Source organism: Alligator sinensis, unplaced genomic scaffold (genome assembly GCF_000455745.1).
Source record: "Alligator sinensis unplaced genomic scaffold, ASM45574v1 scaffold388_1, whole genome shotgun sequence".
Classification (NCBI taxonomy): Eukaryota; Metazoa; Chordata; order Crocodylia; family Alligatoridae; genus Alligator; species Alligator sinensis.
In genome coordinates this window covers 1-14,063 of record NW_005842394.1, presented here as the reverse complement: position 1 = coordinate 14,063, position 14,063 = coordinate 1, and positions in this window count along the sequence as shown.

Sequence of the window (14,063 nt, the reverse complement as noted above, 5' to 3'; positions counted from 1 at the left end):
TGTGAGTGCATGCATGCATGTGAGAGAATGTGTGTGTCTGCAAGTGGATATTATATATTTCTCAGCGTATTTGAAGCCTGTTTGAGCAGGACAACAGTCTCTTGGTTTTTTTGGAGTTTGATTTGACATCTATAATCACAATATCTGCACACCTTCCATTTTTTATACAAGCCTCTCTCAAGAGAGTCATAGAGAGGTCCCAAATAAATTTGATGGAATTTTCAGTTCTTCCCCCTTTCTTGCTGAAAGGAAGTCCTGTTTGAGGTAGGTCTTTCTTTAAGGGTGAGATAGAGCATGGGGAATTATTGTTATCATCTCTCTGAGCAATTCACTGTCTAGAGCTATTCATTAGTGCCAGCGATAGTGCTGCATTTACAGACATACCAGCTGCATTTGACATAAATGCAACTGTGATAGGACTCAGGGATGATCTCCCCATTAAATCAGTCTATCAGAATCTCTACAGTACCTGTCATTGTCGTAACGAGGCACTTAAAGCATTTGGATCTCTTACTTAAGAAGCAAGTGTGCATGAAGGCTCTTGGGCAGACTGGAAACTCAGTATAACTTGCACCATAAGCTGTGCTTATATTGGACCTTCATACTTCTTTGAAAATGCACTGCAGTCAGGCTTCATGCCTTGCAGCCTTCTACCAACTCTCCCCCCCCCCCCCCAGGGGGGGGGGGGGGGGTGAAAAAGGAAGTTCTGTTAATGGACTTCCGTCCTCGCCTTCAAGCTTTCCTTCTACTGGGGGAGCCAATAACTCTCAATCTTGATCAGTAACATCTCTGCTACTCCAGCCACGGGATCCTCCCTCCCAACTCATGTGTTGGTTTTTCTGGAAAATAACCCTAGTGGCCAAGCTTGGACCAGTAATACGATAAACCATCTTTCTGGTTTATAGAAGCCCAGATCTCTAGTAGCAAGAGGCGGATGTCTCCCTGTTTTGACACTAAACCCTGACTGCAGTCCTTCATTCATAGGAGCATGGTCAGTGTTGACCTTCATGTTGGGCAGTGTTCAGTGGTCCCCTGTCTTTCAGGATGGACAGAGAGATGTGAAGAAGGAGAACCTCCTCTACAATTATCACCATTGACATTGTCTGTGGATTCCAGACCAATGCCCACAGTAATTGCTGCTCAAGATTACTTATGACACAAATGTTGACATTCTGTTGGCATAACTTGCAATAATGTATGCAGATTGCATCCTTCTAGTGCCTTAATTATTACTTCTCTGCAAGAAATAGTCAGGTTACTCTCTGCTTTGATTTCCAGGAGATAATTCCCCTTCAGAAGCCTGGTTGTTTAGAGCAAGGGGAAGGGGAAAAGGAGAGTGAAAGAGAGAGCATGCACGAGAAGGGACCAAATAAATAAATTAATCTCCTTGCTTTTCTATCACATGGGATGGGTTCAAAGCTAATAACTTGGTTTAAATTTTCCCTGTTTCTCTCCCCACTAGTAGGGAAGTGGTGAGGCTTTTCTCAAGGTGAATCTTTCCCTGGAAGAACACAGAAGTGCTGCATTTAATGAGCCAAGTTAGACTTTCTATTCCACACTCGGGAGGCATCGATGAAATTACTAATTATTTGTCATGTGGTTGTGTCTACTGGCCATAAGCAAAGCTGGGGCTCCATTGTGCAGTCCCTGACCTAGAAAAGCTTTGGGTTGAAGTAAAAGGAGACACCGAGAACTAGGAGAGAAGCGGAGGCTCAGAGAAGTGAATTAGTGTGCTCCAGTTCACAGATCAGTGGTAGACTGAGGACACAGAACGCATGTCTTCTAGCCCACTGCCCTGTCCCCTGGATCATGGTGGAGCGTTAGTGGAAGTAAACATGACAAATCATTACACAAAAGTCCTGTAGACGGGTCAGGTTATAAAAAGAAAAGGACATCAAGGAACACTAGAAGCACAATTTTTGGAAAGAATATCTGTGGATCTGGATCTCTATTGTTTTTAATGAGTTAACACCAAAAGATATTGAAAAGGGAGAATGGGACAGAAAAACATATCTTCCAAAATTGATCCTTGGAGAACTGAGTCACACAGCAACAGAGCGGTTGCTGCTGGAGCTATGGAAAAGCAATAGATGAGATGAGAGTTTCAAGCACTGTCGCTCAGTGTCGCTCAGTGTCTCAGTGCTGAACACAGGTGAGCAAAGCTGGTCCGGCCAGAGGTTGGGACCCTTCTCTGCTATAAAGCTTTAGAGGACCAGATTCTTCCCTGGTCTAATGAGATACACAAAGGCGGAGGCCATCCCACTGGCTTTTTTATACATGTTAATACCATTGCTCAATCTTGCAGAAGCAAATCCAATGGGTTAGTGGAAAACAAGTCACTCAGCAGCACCTCTCTCACACATTTCTTCTCCCAAACACATAATAATGCACTCAGTTGATTGTATATTGTTTACCGCATAACTCTTCCCTGGGTGCTGCAGGCTGTATGCCCTTAAACATGAGCTTAGATTTTCCTTCTGAGTGGTGGTTAAAACAGTAATTGATGTTATTAGCATACAGGAAGCTAACCACAGTTTTTACAGCAGTCTTGAGAAATTCTTTGCCGCCTCAGGCAGCGAGTTCTGAATGTCACCCATACGCGGGGTGCAGTTACCTCTGCTGCCTTTCCAGTTGTGCTAATTGCTCCCAAGTCTTCGGATTATCTAAAAGAAAGGAGCAGGTCTGATGAGAATCAAGCGAAGGGGCTTGTGAGAAATGAGTCTCCTGAGATAATTGGTCAAGGATAATTGACATCATTGGGAGTGTTCACCTGCCATAAGTCCTTATTGGTCAGGAGGGATCAATTTTCCAGGCTTTATACAAAGCTGGAGAAAAGATTCATTTTCTATCATTGTCCCAGTGGCCAATTAACACAACGAATTGTGCCCACTCTTTCCTCAGTGGGGGATTTTACATGGAAGGATCTGAGGAGTAATTGAATTAAAGGCTTGGAGTAGGCTTTCATACTACACATGGGCATGGCAGTGAAGGGAGTTCTCTAGTGGCCACAAGCAAAATATGAACTGCATTAACTGTTCAGCTTACCAGAGGGTTTGGATCAGTCAGTCTTAAATCAGAGCTGGAAAAAGGTCCAGGTCATCTTATCCAAACCTTCTGGCAGCATGGAGCTCTCTCTGGCCAGTTCTAGGCTTCATTGATTTTTTGCAGGGGCTGATCCTTTGGTCAGATTCTGTGCTGTGGAGTGCATTCAGAAGCATGACAGCAACAATTCATACTAACACCTTGTATGCATGTATGGGATTTCGGTGTGGCTTGTATGCAGGAAATTCCAGTGGTCTTAGACGGTAGGGAAAAGAAATTTCCAAGGGTGCTAAGCGTTGTTACTCCCCTTTCACAGTTGGGGTCACTGAGATTCAGAGCAGATTGCCCCAAATCATGAGGAAGTGGCATGAACCCAGTTCTGTTTGTGTCTGCTCCGCCAGACATGCTGCTCCAATGGGATGGCAGTGGTTCACAAAGGTGATGATGGGCCTACTGGAAGTGGAAGAACTGGAGGAGCACGTTGCCTTATATACAGATATATTGTTACAGCTAAGTAGTCACACAGAGGAGTTATCAAAGCTCAGTTCACTCTCCTTTAACTTTGACCTTCCTCCTTCTCCTCCAGCTTTTAGTACATAAACAGTGTTAGCCCAGCTAACTGAAGCCCTGTATTAATTGCTACCACAGGCAGCATCAGGGCAACCTCCCCTCAGCTTTGCCCTGCCAGTTCTGCCCATCTGGCATGCCCCACTTCAAGCTCAAATGTGCTTCACCTTTGAGACGTCTGACCAGGGGGCGTATGCAGTGGGGTAGGGTTGGGTTGGTCCATTGTGATAATGAAGATACTTAACATCGCCTGGGAGCTGTGTTTTAATCAACTGCATTTCACCCACCCTCCTACATGCCAGGGAGAGTTCCCATGTAAAGCTACCGCCCTTATTCCCCATGCCCTTGCTGTCCCCTAATCCAGTTTCCCCCTCATCTTCTTTTTTCTTCCCTTGACATTCATCCTCCTGTTTTCTTTTTCCTTTTTCATTTCCCCTCTCAGTCTAACATGTATTGGGATGGCATGTCTTGGCCCCTGCAGACAGTAACCTCTCTCCCTGCAGAGTTTATTCTGCTTCTGTCATATGTCTGCCCAGCTTCCTATTGCACCTGCTTGTGTCTACGGTAAGAGAGAGACAGTAGCACTCCAGGAGGAGATACCTTGCTGGGACAAGGCCCAAGGGACGTGCAACCTGAGTAAGAGGACATGGGATCATGGAGAGAAAGGGGTGGCTTGCAGAGAAAGGTAGGAAGAGGATAAAGTAGCTTGCGAGATAAGCAGGGATGTGATTACAAGCCCAGCTCAGCTTGCTGGATCCCTTGCCATCACTCATACGGAGACATTTGAGCAGCCACTGCTGAGGTACAGGGGGGCAAGGCCACCAGCCCCTCATCCAGGAGCAATCAAATTGACCAAAAGGCTAGGCAGGGGGCATCTGAAATTTCTTCCCTGCTCAGCATGGTGTCTAGATAAGGATCCTTTCTGCTACACAGCACGGAGAAGCGACACAGTCCTGTCTTCCTGTCACCGCTGGCCTGAGCATTCCTGTCCCCCCTGCCATCTCCTCTGGCAAAACACAGCTAAGGTTTGTTTAGTCAACTTCAAGTGATTGTGGCATGTTGGCCAAAACCCTCCATGAAAATCCTGTTAATTTGTTTGATGAGATGACTCCAGCTGCAGCCAGACGAATAAAAGCTGATTGGCTCTTTTGCTTAAACTCTCCATAATGAAATGATCCAGCTTTGTGCCTGGGCTCGACATGCCAGCCAATCTAAGTGAGAGAGGGGATGCGTGTGAAGAGAGGTGGGGGTGGGAAGTTGCATCTAATGGCATCATTTCCATTTCACAATAGCTAATCCTGCCTAAATCAATGAAGCCCTGGCATCCTAATGAAATTGGGTTGGAACTTGTTCAGTTTATGATGAGCTTTTTAACCTCCGCTTCTTAATTAGCCTGATGCGGGGCTGAAATGGGAAAAAATGTAACACTCTCCTCTAGCCTGTCTTCCATGAGCAGAGCAAAACGGTGTATTTAGATGCTAATCTCCTTGTGGGATTTCAAAATGATACTCAACCTTCCAACATGTTTTTTTTTTTCCGGGGGAGAAAACACAGCACAGCTTTTGCATATGCATATCAGCTGCCTTCCAGGGATTTCAGTGTGGCTTGCACCCAGCAAAGGAGTTGGCCTTCCCACTGAGGTAGCAAAGGGTTAGTCTATCAAGTTGGTAGATGGGGAAACTGAAGGAAAAAGAGGTCAAGGGAGGAATCCTGTCCTGGCTTGTGAAGCTACTCATGAGCTAAAATGCTGTTTCCTCTCCTATAGAAATAATACTAGCCACTGTGGAAGTCAGTCACAAGCCTGGCTTTCAGCTGGATTTCTCTCCTAACAGGCTTTTCAGCACTATAGAAAGACCTTGCCTTCTTGCTTGCACAGGTGAGGATGGAGCAAAGACCCCTCTACCGTCTCCAATCCACTTTGCACAAGGCCAGTGTTAATCCTACACGAGGGGCTAATGGACTAAAGTGTCACAACCCTCTCCCTTTCCTGCTTGTGGGAACATCCTGAGTTAGGTACAGAAAGAGATGAGGTGGGTGGGTGAGGGATTTTGCAAGGAATGGTGAGGACACACAGCCATTTTTATCAACAGGCAGATCTTGCTTCTCTGCCTTTTTTCCCCCAGCACAGAGAAGGAAGGAAATGTACATTTTCTCCCCTATCACACTCTCCAGCTGAATAAAATGTGACTTTCCCCCTAAATAATTTATGCCTTGTCTTCCTCCTGAAAGTTTTGGTTAGCACAAAATGACATTTCTTACCCTTTAATGCTCCAATGAAATATCCGTCCATTTATAATTTAGGAACTGGCAGCTGGTAGTAGCAGCCCAAGGTGCTATGCTGGCACCTGCAGGCAAATCCCTCAGTGTTAACTTGCTCCCAGACCAGGGGAGGACACCAGCTGGGAGGAGCTGAGGACAAGAGCAGCGCAGCACGAAGTCTCCCCACATCTGTAGCATGTTTCAATATATGGCATGAACGGGAGACTACTGCTAGTGAAGAAACTGAGGGGGCCAGATGACTCTCACTAGCATGCAATACATATGCCCAACCATGACATAAATGGGGCAAGGTAGAAACAAGGACACCCATGGACCAGTAGAAACATACAGTGCTGCACCCCGATATATAGGAGAGGACAGACCGCTTTGGTGGTTACAGCATTAGCCTAGGATATAGGACATGAATTCAAATCCTTGCTTTGCCACAAACTTCCTGTGTGATTTTGGGCAAGTCACTTAGACCACGATCCACAGAAAGTCCTAAGGAAGTGTGATTGCTGGAGCCTAAATAAAGGTTAGATGCCTGAAGACTTGTGGATCTGGGCCTTCGTTTCTCTATACTTCACTTCCCTATCTGTAAAATAGAAGTAACAACACTTCCCTGTAAGGGTAAATTCACTGAAGATTGCAAGGTGATCGGTTGCTATGATGATGTGGGGAAATGTAAATTCTGGAGAAGCCAGCATAGCCTCAGATTTAAGGGAGGGGGGTGAAAGCATGGTAGCCCACTTGTAACAAGAAACACATCCCCACCCTCTTCTCTACAGCAAGTATCAGAATGGTGAACCAGACCCCTGTGTACAAAGGAAAAATGGGCCCCGTATAGGAAAGCACGGTAGGAATTACAAGCTAGCTCCCTAATGGAAAAGGAGGAGAATGCCACCTGTACCCCCAACTAATGGGAAAGGCTAACTGACCTACATCCCTGTCTCACACATCTGCAAACATACACCTAGAGGTCCCTTCTCCTAGTTGTAGTGTCTCCTGGCCATAACGGGAAAAAGTAGTGTCTTCTTGTATGATGTTGAGGTTTTTTCCCCTTGGAAAGAATAGCTTTACTTATTCTAATATAACAAGTAAACAATATTATTTCTTAAATACCAGCAATATTCTCAGATCCATATAAAATGCAGAGAAAGACTTAGATCCTACTGGGTGCATCTACATCAGACACTAAGTGGGCAGTAGGTTTATAATGTTGCTCAGTGGCGTGCTGGGCAAAACCCATGCCAGTATACTGCTGCACAGTTGTATTGGGTTACTGAGCAGTTAGCATGTGTAAAACCCCACACACTGTGCAGTAGCACCAGTTATTGCACAATGAGTTAATACTTGGTTATCAAAGTACTAAACTTAAATGTGCCTTAACCATGGCACATTAATGAACATGTAGACACGCTTACTCTGTGACAAAAACCAGATAGCCATGGCTATAGGTTCTGTTCGCAAACTCTGGGCTGCGTTTCCCCCTGCTTTGTCCTTCGATCCAGGGATGTATCTGTGAAAAATGGGAACAAAACAGGAAGGCCACAATTCTGCCATGAGGAGTGGGAGGAGCCAAAATAGGATTCTGTCATCTTTTCGTGTGTCCTGGATTTTCAGTTCAGACCTGAGTGTTGAGTCAGAAAAGCTCCCAGGGTACCAGTGAGAGTTGGTTGCAGCTGAGAATAGCTGGAACTTGGCTAAGCCACAGCCAAGCTGTTTTTTCCTGGTTGTAACTCAGATGTGTTTGTGCAGAAGGGGAGCCAAGAGTGTGGAAGTGTAGGATCATCCAGCTAGCCAAGTGGCTAGAGATAAGCCAGCTTCTGATCAGTTGTGTGTTACTTTTCAATGGACAAACTTTATCAAGAGAAATATGAGGTTTTTGTCAAATACATTTCCTATTTTTTCCAATGGGAACAATCCACAGACACAGCCATTGTTGCTGTGCCCATGATTTCATTCCTTAGCCCTTTTTCCTTACCAGAACCTCCCACTCAAATTTCAGGTCAGAACAAGAATGTGAAGTCTCATTTCCCTGTGAAAAGTCACACCACTTTGAGCAAAAAGCCTTTTGTCCTTAAAATGATTTGCTGGGCACTATTTTATTTTGACCAATCCACCCAGCTTCACGGGCCCCTGTCTAGAACTGGAGGTATTCAGCACGTGAATCAAGAGCTGAGGCCTTGATCTCCTTGACCTTTCCGGTCAGAGTGCACAAGAATAAGAGTCTATACAAAATGGTCCAGAGACCTATGTGCAAGCTAATGGGGATATTTCCTATCCAGGTTCTCCTTCCCCTCATCTTGCTGTCTGTGTCTCTGTCTGCAAGGTGTAATTAGCCTTAAAATCCTGCACCTCTTCCTTGAACTGGCTGCACTGTGCAGCAATGCCTTTGGTCATAGGCTTTTTTCACAGATATTTCATTAGCGTTCGAAAATGGCACTTACTTGCTAATGATCTACCAACATTTAATAAACACAGCCCAAGAGTTTTATAACCTGTTAACTTGCAAGTGGCAGTAATTAAACAAAAATGATAAATAATTAAGGCCTAATTACATGGTATCAGTCATTTCATTTTCCAGCAGGCACGCTAAGTACACTGCCACTGCTGATTGGGGGCCCATTCAGAATCACTCTGCTCTTCTTTGCGAGCGGCTGGATGAAGAGTCAGATGCCACGCAGCTTTATGGTGGAGAAGAAAAGGAAAATCTGCTTCATTAGCTGGGTAATTGTCCCTGTCTACCTCCGAAGATAATTCCCACAGAGGCTGTTGCATGGCATGAGTTTGGGGAGCCAGGAAACAGCTGTTTATGTCTCCTGTTCCTGCAACAGGGTGAATCATGGAAAAAAGGACTGGGTACAAAAATCAAATATTGGCTTAAACACGTTGCACCTAGAAAACCAAATGTCCCCTCAACTTTGGGTCTGGCTTGAGGTGGAGACCTTGTGATTTGGGCCCTATGTAAAGGGATGAACCACAGAAAGCATGCAGACAGTCATTTTTGGAAGCTTGCATTTAGATCCAAACTCACGTAAATCAGGCTAGCTCGCCCCGTCAAAGCTCCCGTTCACAGCAGCTTAGCATCTGTACCCCAGACCCATCTCCAATGGGAAGTGGAAAATAGTTTGAGGGTAAAGTTAGTGCCGGCAGAGCCCTCAAGTGTCTGGTGAAAGGAGAGGAATCATCAGCTAGCTGACCACAGTTCTCCGTTTGTCACGAGAGGTACAATGAGGCACGAAGTTGGGGGAAAAGGGACAGACGGGATAGACAGCATTAGCCTCTGAAAGGCTCTGTTTCTGTGCAGAGCACAGCCGAGGCAGAGGCAGGTGCAGAAAAAGGACAGGGCAGTCATCTGTGTTTTTAAGGAACAAGGGTAGTATGGGCAAACACAGGGCTAATGACGGGGGAAGCCAGCTGACAGTACTAAAGACTGAAGTTCCCTGTCTGGCTAGACAGGCAGAGACAGCACAGGCAGACACAGGGCGGGTGAAATGGTTAGGGAAGAATAGTATGGTCACCAACTTCTCTTGCTTATCCACTGGCAGAACAGCAAGTATCTGCTTCTGGGCACAAATGGTGCCCATCCAGAGGATGGGGAATTGTATGACTGATCTGAAAGTCTCCAGTGGACCAGCTGTCAGGCTCTGCTGATGCCTTGGATGGCTCTCCTGAAAATGAGCCCGCGGCTGCTTTCTTTCAAACAAACTTCAGAGCAGTTGATAACATAGGCTTTTGCCTTTATCAGACAACAAATCTCACTGTTTTGCAGGAAGTTCAGGCTCTCTTCAGCCTCTCAACCACAGGAAGCGCAGCAAAGGAGCGCTTGGTTTCCTGCACGCGTCGACTGCCTGCGTCACCATGACTGCCTCCAGGTTGGTGCTGATGTTTGACATGTCCTGGCTGTCACCACTACTGAAATCTTCAATTCCTTCAGCTTTCATGCCTTCCAACCTCATGACTTTTCCCCTTTTGTATCATCTACATTCCAGTTCCTTTGACTCAAAAGTGCAGGCCTACAACTGGCTGGAAACGTAGGGAGAGCGATTTAGGAAATACATATGTTTATAAACTGGATGCATTCACTGGCTTATAAAACAGGAGTAGTTATGCAGACAGACACCTTTTCTGGGCCTTTAGAGGCTTGGGAAGGAATATACAGTGTTGCTCTCTGTCCTGTCTGCTGGGGGCATTGCGTCACACTTTGCACATATCTGTGTTTGCATTGTGAAAACACGATGCCTTTTACTTTCCAGACCATTTGTCTCCTAACGGGCAGCTGCACAGTGTTGAATCCTGTGGGCACTGGCCAGATGCCTCTGGTCTTGCATGCTGCTACTACCAATAACCCCCAAAACACAGCATTCAAAATCCTGGCCATGCACCTGTCCGTCAGCTAAGATTTACAATGGCTTTAAGGCATGAAACTCAAACCATCCTGCCAATCAAACCTATTGTGGGGGAACCTGAAACATCTACCTAGATCTTCCTGCTTTGGCAACTGGGGAGTTAGCCCGGCCTGGTGTTCCCTTACCGCCCAGAGCCTCACATAATGAGATGCCGAGGAAGTCACCAGGCATGGACGGAAAGTAAATTCTCCGCAGGGAAAAAACAGTGAGAGACTGAACGGAGTTGAATTAGCAGAACAGCGCAAATCCTCACAGAAGATGGGGGCACAGGTCAGCTGCTTCCTGCTGCGTATGAGGCTGTGTTGTAGTAATTGAAGCACTTTCAGTAGACAAGATAACAGTCACGTGGCCTGCTGCTAAGTAGCGGATGGCCCTTGGTCACCTGGCACTGCCTAGGGGTCACAGGGGGCATGTAGACCCTGGGGTTGGAGTATAGGCTGGCTAGCAATAAGCTGAAATGGGCCAGAAAGGTAGGCATCATAACCAGGATGAGGTTTACTCAGAGGATTTAGGTTTAGGCTGAGAGCTGATAAACCTGGAAACGCATATGAGATTTCAGCCTCAGCTTGTAGCACTTTCAAGATCAGCCCCAGAGGTGGAAGCAGAACAAGGTGAATAAAGGCAGCTCTCTGTTCCCTGGCCCTTGCCTAGTTTTCTCTGGGAGTTATTACCCCACAAATGAACCGGTGCTCAAGTCACCCCTAATATGTCTGCTTGCAGAGCAGACAACTGCAATCGTTCCTCTGGCCTAAGGGAAAGGAGTTCAACTCCCCCTTCCCCTGCCCCCCCTTTGCTATATTTTGACTGAGTCTGTATCCCTATGGCTTCTGGGCCCAGGGTACTAATTACGTACTTCGCACACTAAATTAAACAGGTGGGTGGAGAAAGCTCTTAGCAGCAACAAAGGAATAACTGGCAGTGGGATTTATGCTCCCAAGTCACTTAGATGCATTATATAAACCCCACCCATCAGTACCAAGTATCTAATTATCGGCTCACCTGAAGCCATCCCATGGAGCACGTCTTAGATGCAGCATTCTGGTCTAAATGAAGTTTCCTGTGAAGACAGCTTTGTGTAAGGAATGTTGGAGTATGGCACCATGGAGGTGGCCGGATCTTTATCTTCAAGGTCTATGTAACAACAAGGGTGAACTACAACTTCATAGATAACTACAGCTGGAAACCAAATATTGACAGAGGGCTGGATAGTCAGGGAGCCAAAACCATCCAGAGGCCCTAAAGCACCAAATGACTGCAAATCTCTTGGGTAAGGAGAGGGCACACTTTGCCAAAAAAAGCCATCTCATTTTTCAATGACTAGTTGCTTTTAATAAAATAAGTTCTCTCAACACCCTTCTCTAGTCCAGCAACCATCACTTCATAGTACAACAAATTTGTGCAAGAGGACAGTGTTCTGTTTGTACAGCACCTAGCACGCAGGGGACCTGATCCATTGACTGGGGCAGCTAGACTATATGGTAATGCAAACAGTAAGTAAAAGAAACAGTTGAAAGAATATTAGCTAGAAAAGTCTGATGTTCCATTCATTTGAACAACAGGCTCTGCAGGAAACCTGATGTGCGCCTTGCTCCAGCATTAGCAGAGAGATTACAAAAGCTTTAACATTTTGGTAGCTAGACTGTGGGAGATTTGATCAGTGCAATCCAGCTTCTCTTCTCGTTTGGAAAGGAAGCTACAAGAAGATGCTTAATATTGAACTTGCCAGCTCATGGCCAGATGCTGCTGTGGATTTAACCAATCAGCTTTGCACCTGGTGGTTGGAGATGATGCAAGTTCCTCTTGCCAAGAACCTGGGCCACGGGTAGCATCTATACAGCTTGAGCCAAAAAAGGATGAAGCAGCTAAGGGAGCAAGGGCTAAGCTTATTCCTACTGGCAATCATTCTTCTGCTTGCCTTACAAACAGCTTACAAGAGCCTGACGCACAGTCCCCACTACGGGGTCTGCTTCTTCCTGCCTATACGGATTTGCATTATCTAGTCCTCTCGTCGCCACTATTGTACAAACTCAATTGTCTTAAATTACCAGTGCCCCGCTCCCCCTTCCATATACGTTGGTGTCTGTGCATTAAATATTTATTGAAAGATTCATTATTTGGACATTAAATATTTATTGGGCTGAGGGAATGAATCGGATGATTTGTATTTGGTTTCTATGAATTGTCTTGGAGTTGGAAATGTCTGTTTTTTAAAAGGAGGGGCTGCTGAATCTTCACTTTGAGTCTTCTTTGTCACAGTCTTTCCTTTAGACCTCCTTTTCCCTATTGCAGTGGGATGCCTGCACTCTGGAGATTAAGTTTACCATCAATATGTTTATGCTTTGTTTACAAACCATACAGTTAAAGATAATTTCTCCCTTTTTCCCTCCCCTTCGACACGCACTTATACAAAGAGACTGTGCTTAAGATGCTCAACCATCAATATAATTGCTATTGTTACTGGGAGACGTCTGCTTGTGTTCTGTCTCTTTAAGTGAAGTTTATGGCCTGAAAGGTAATTGATTTGCAATGGTATTTAAGACCAGAGCTTGGGGACACTGCTGTGCTCTTCTGCAATACAGTTGCCTGGAGAAAACCATTGCAAAGGCAAAAAACATTGACTTTTTGTGATGTGGTCTTTTCTGATGCACTCCACAGGGGTGAAGTTTGCTCTATTTTTACAGGATTGTCTGCTATTTTTGCAAAAGTCATTTGGATGCTGAGCGCAGTCGCACAAATTGTGCTGAGGATTAGCTGATGGGTGCAGCACAAGGCAGCGGAGGACAGTCCATGCTTTGCTTTCCAACAGACCCTTATATTATTTTCCTTGCATTAGGTTTTAGCTTTTTTGCAAGGAAGATCAATTTAAGGAACAGAATGAGGTAGGGTTGATTGATGGTAGGACGATGGGTAGTGCAGTCGGGTCTGGTATGGCAAAGGTAGAGATGAACTTGGTGTGGCAAGATGTGGGGGAAGTGTCCCAGGTAAAGTATTAGGGTGCAAGTGTCCCTGGTAGAGTATTAGGGTCCAACATTTCCTCATGCAGCTCAGAGGCTGACAGAGAAACAAAAGGAACATCCTGGAAGACAGCTGACGATTTCTAAATGCAGTGAGCTTTTCCTGAAATTATTTCACTTCAGCAGAGACCTTGTCCCAGTCACTCACTGAAGAGCATAGTAACTTTGTGTTATTGGGGAGTGAGACCCTTTATGCAAGGAAGAAACTGATATTAGGCATTAGCATGATATAAATAGGAATCAATAGGTCACTTATTTCATGCTATCAACCCTGCCGCATGCCAAGAGCTGGAAGAGGTTCTTAGGGAGAAGACAGACAGGTTTTTTGGAAATCATTGTATACAGGCTCTAAACTTCCAGACAAAGAATGCTGCCAGTTAGAAGAATTTGGAAATGATGGAAGCTAAGGAAAAATGTGCTTCATCCTGTACGCTGATATGGTATTTGAGTCCTGCAAATATTTTTTGCTTGCCTGTTGGAAACAGAAAGAATGGGGGGCAAACATTCTTGCATCTGTTTCAATGTCCTTCCTTTGCATTTAAGCACAAAGAAATGGGACATGTATCAGCAGTGCTGGATATGTCCACAGCAGGTTGCTTCTGAGCATGCCCTGGCCACCTGCACCCACACATGAAACCTTAGAATATCCCCAGAGCAACTTCACTGCCACTTTTCTGCATTTGGTGCATGTGGACAGAAGTAGGTGAGCAGAGTCCGCTTGGTAAAAACCTTCCCTAGACATAGCAGAGATACAATATAGGCATACCCA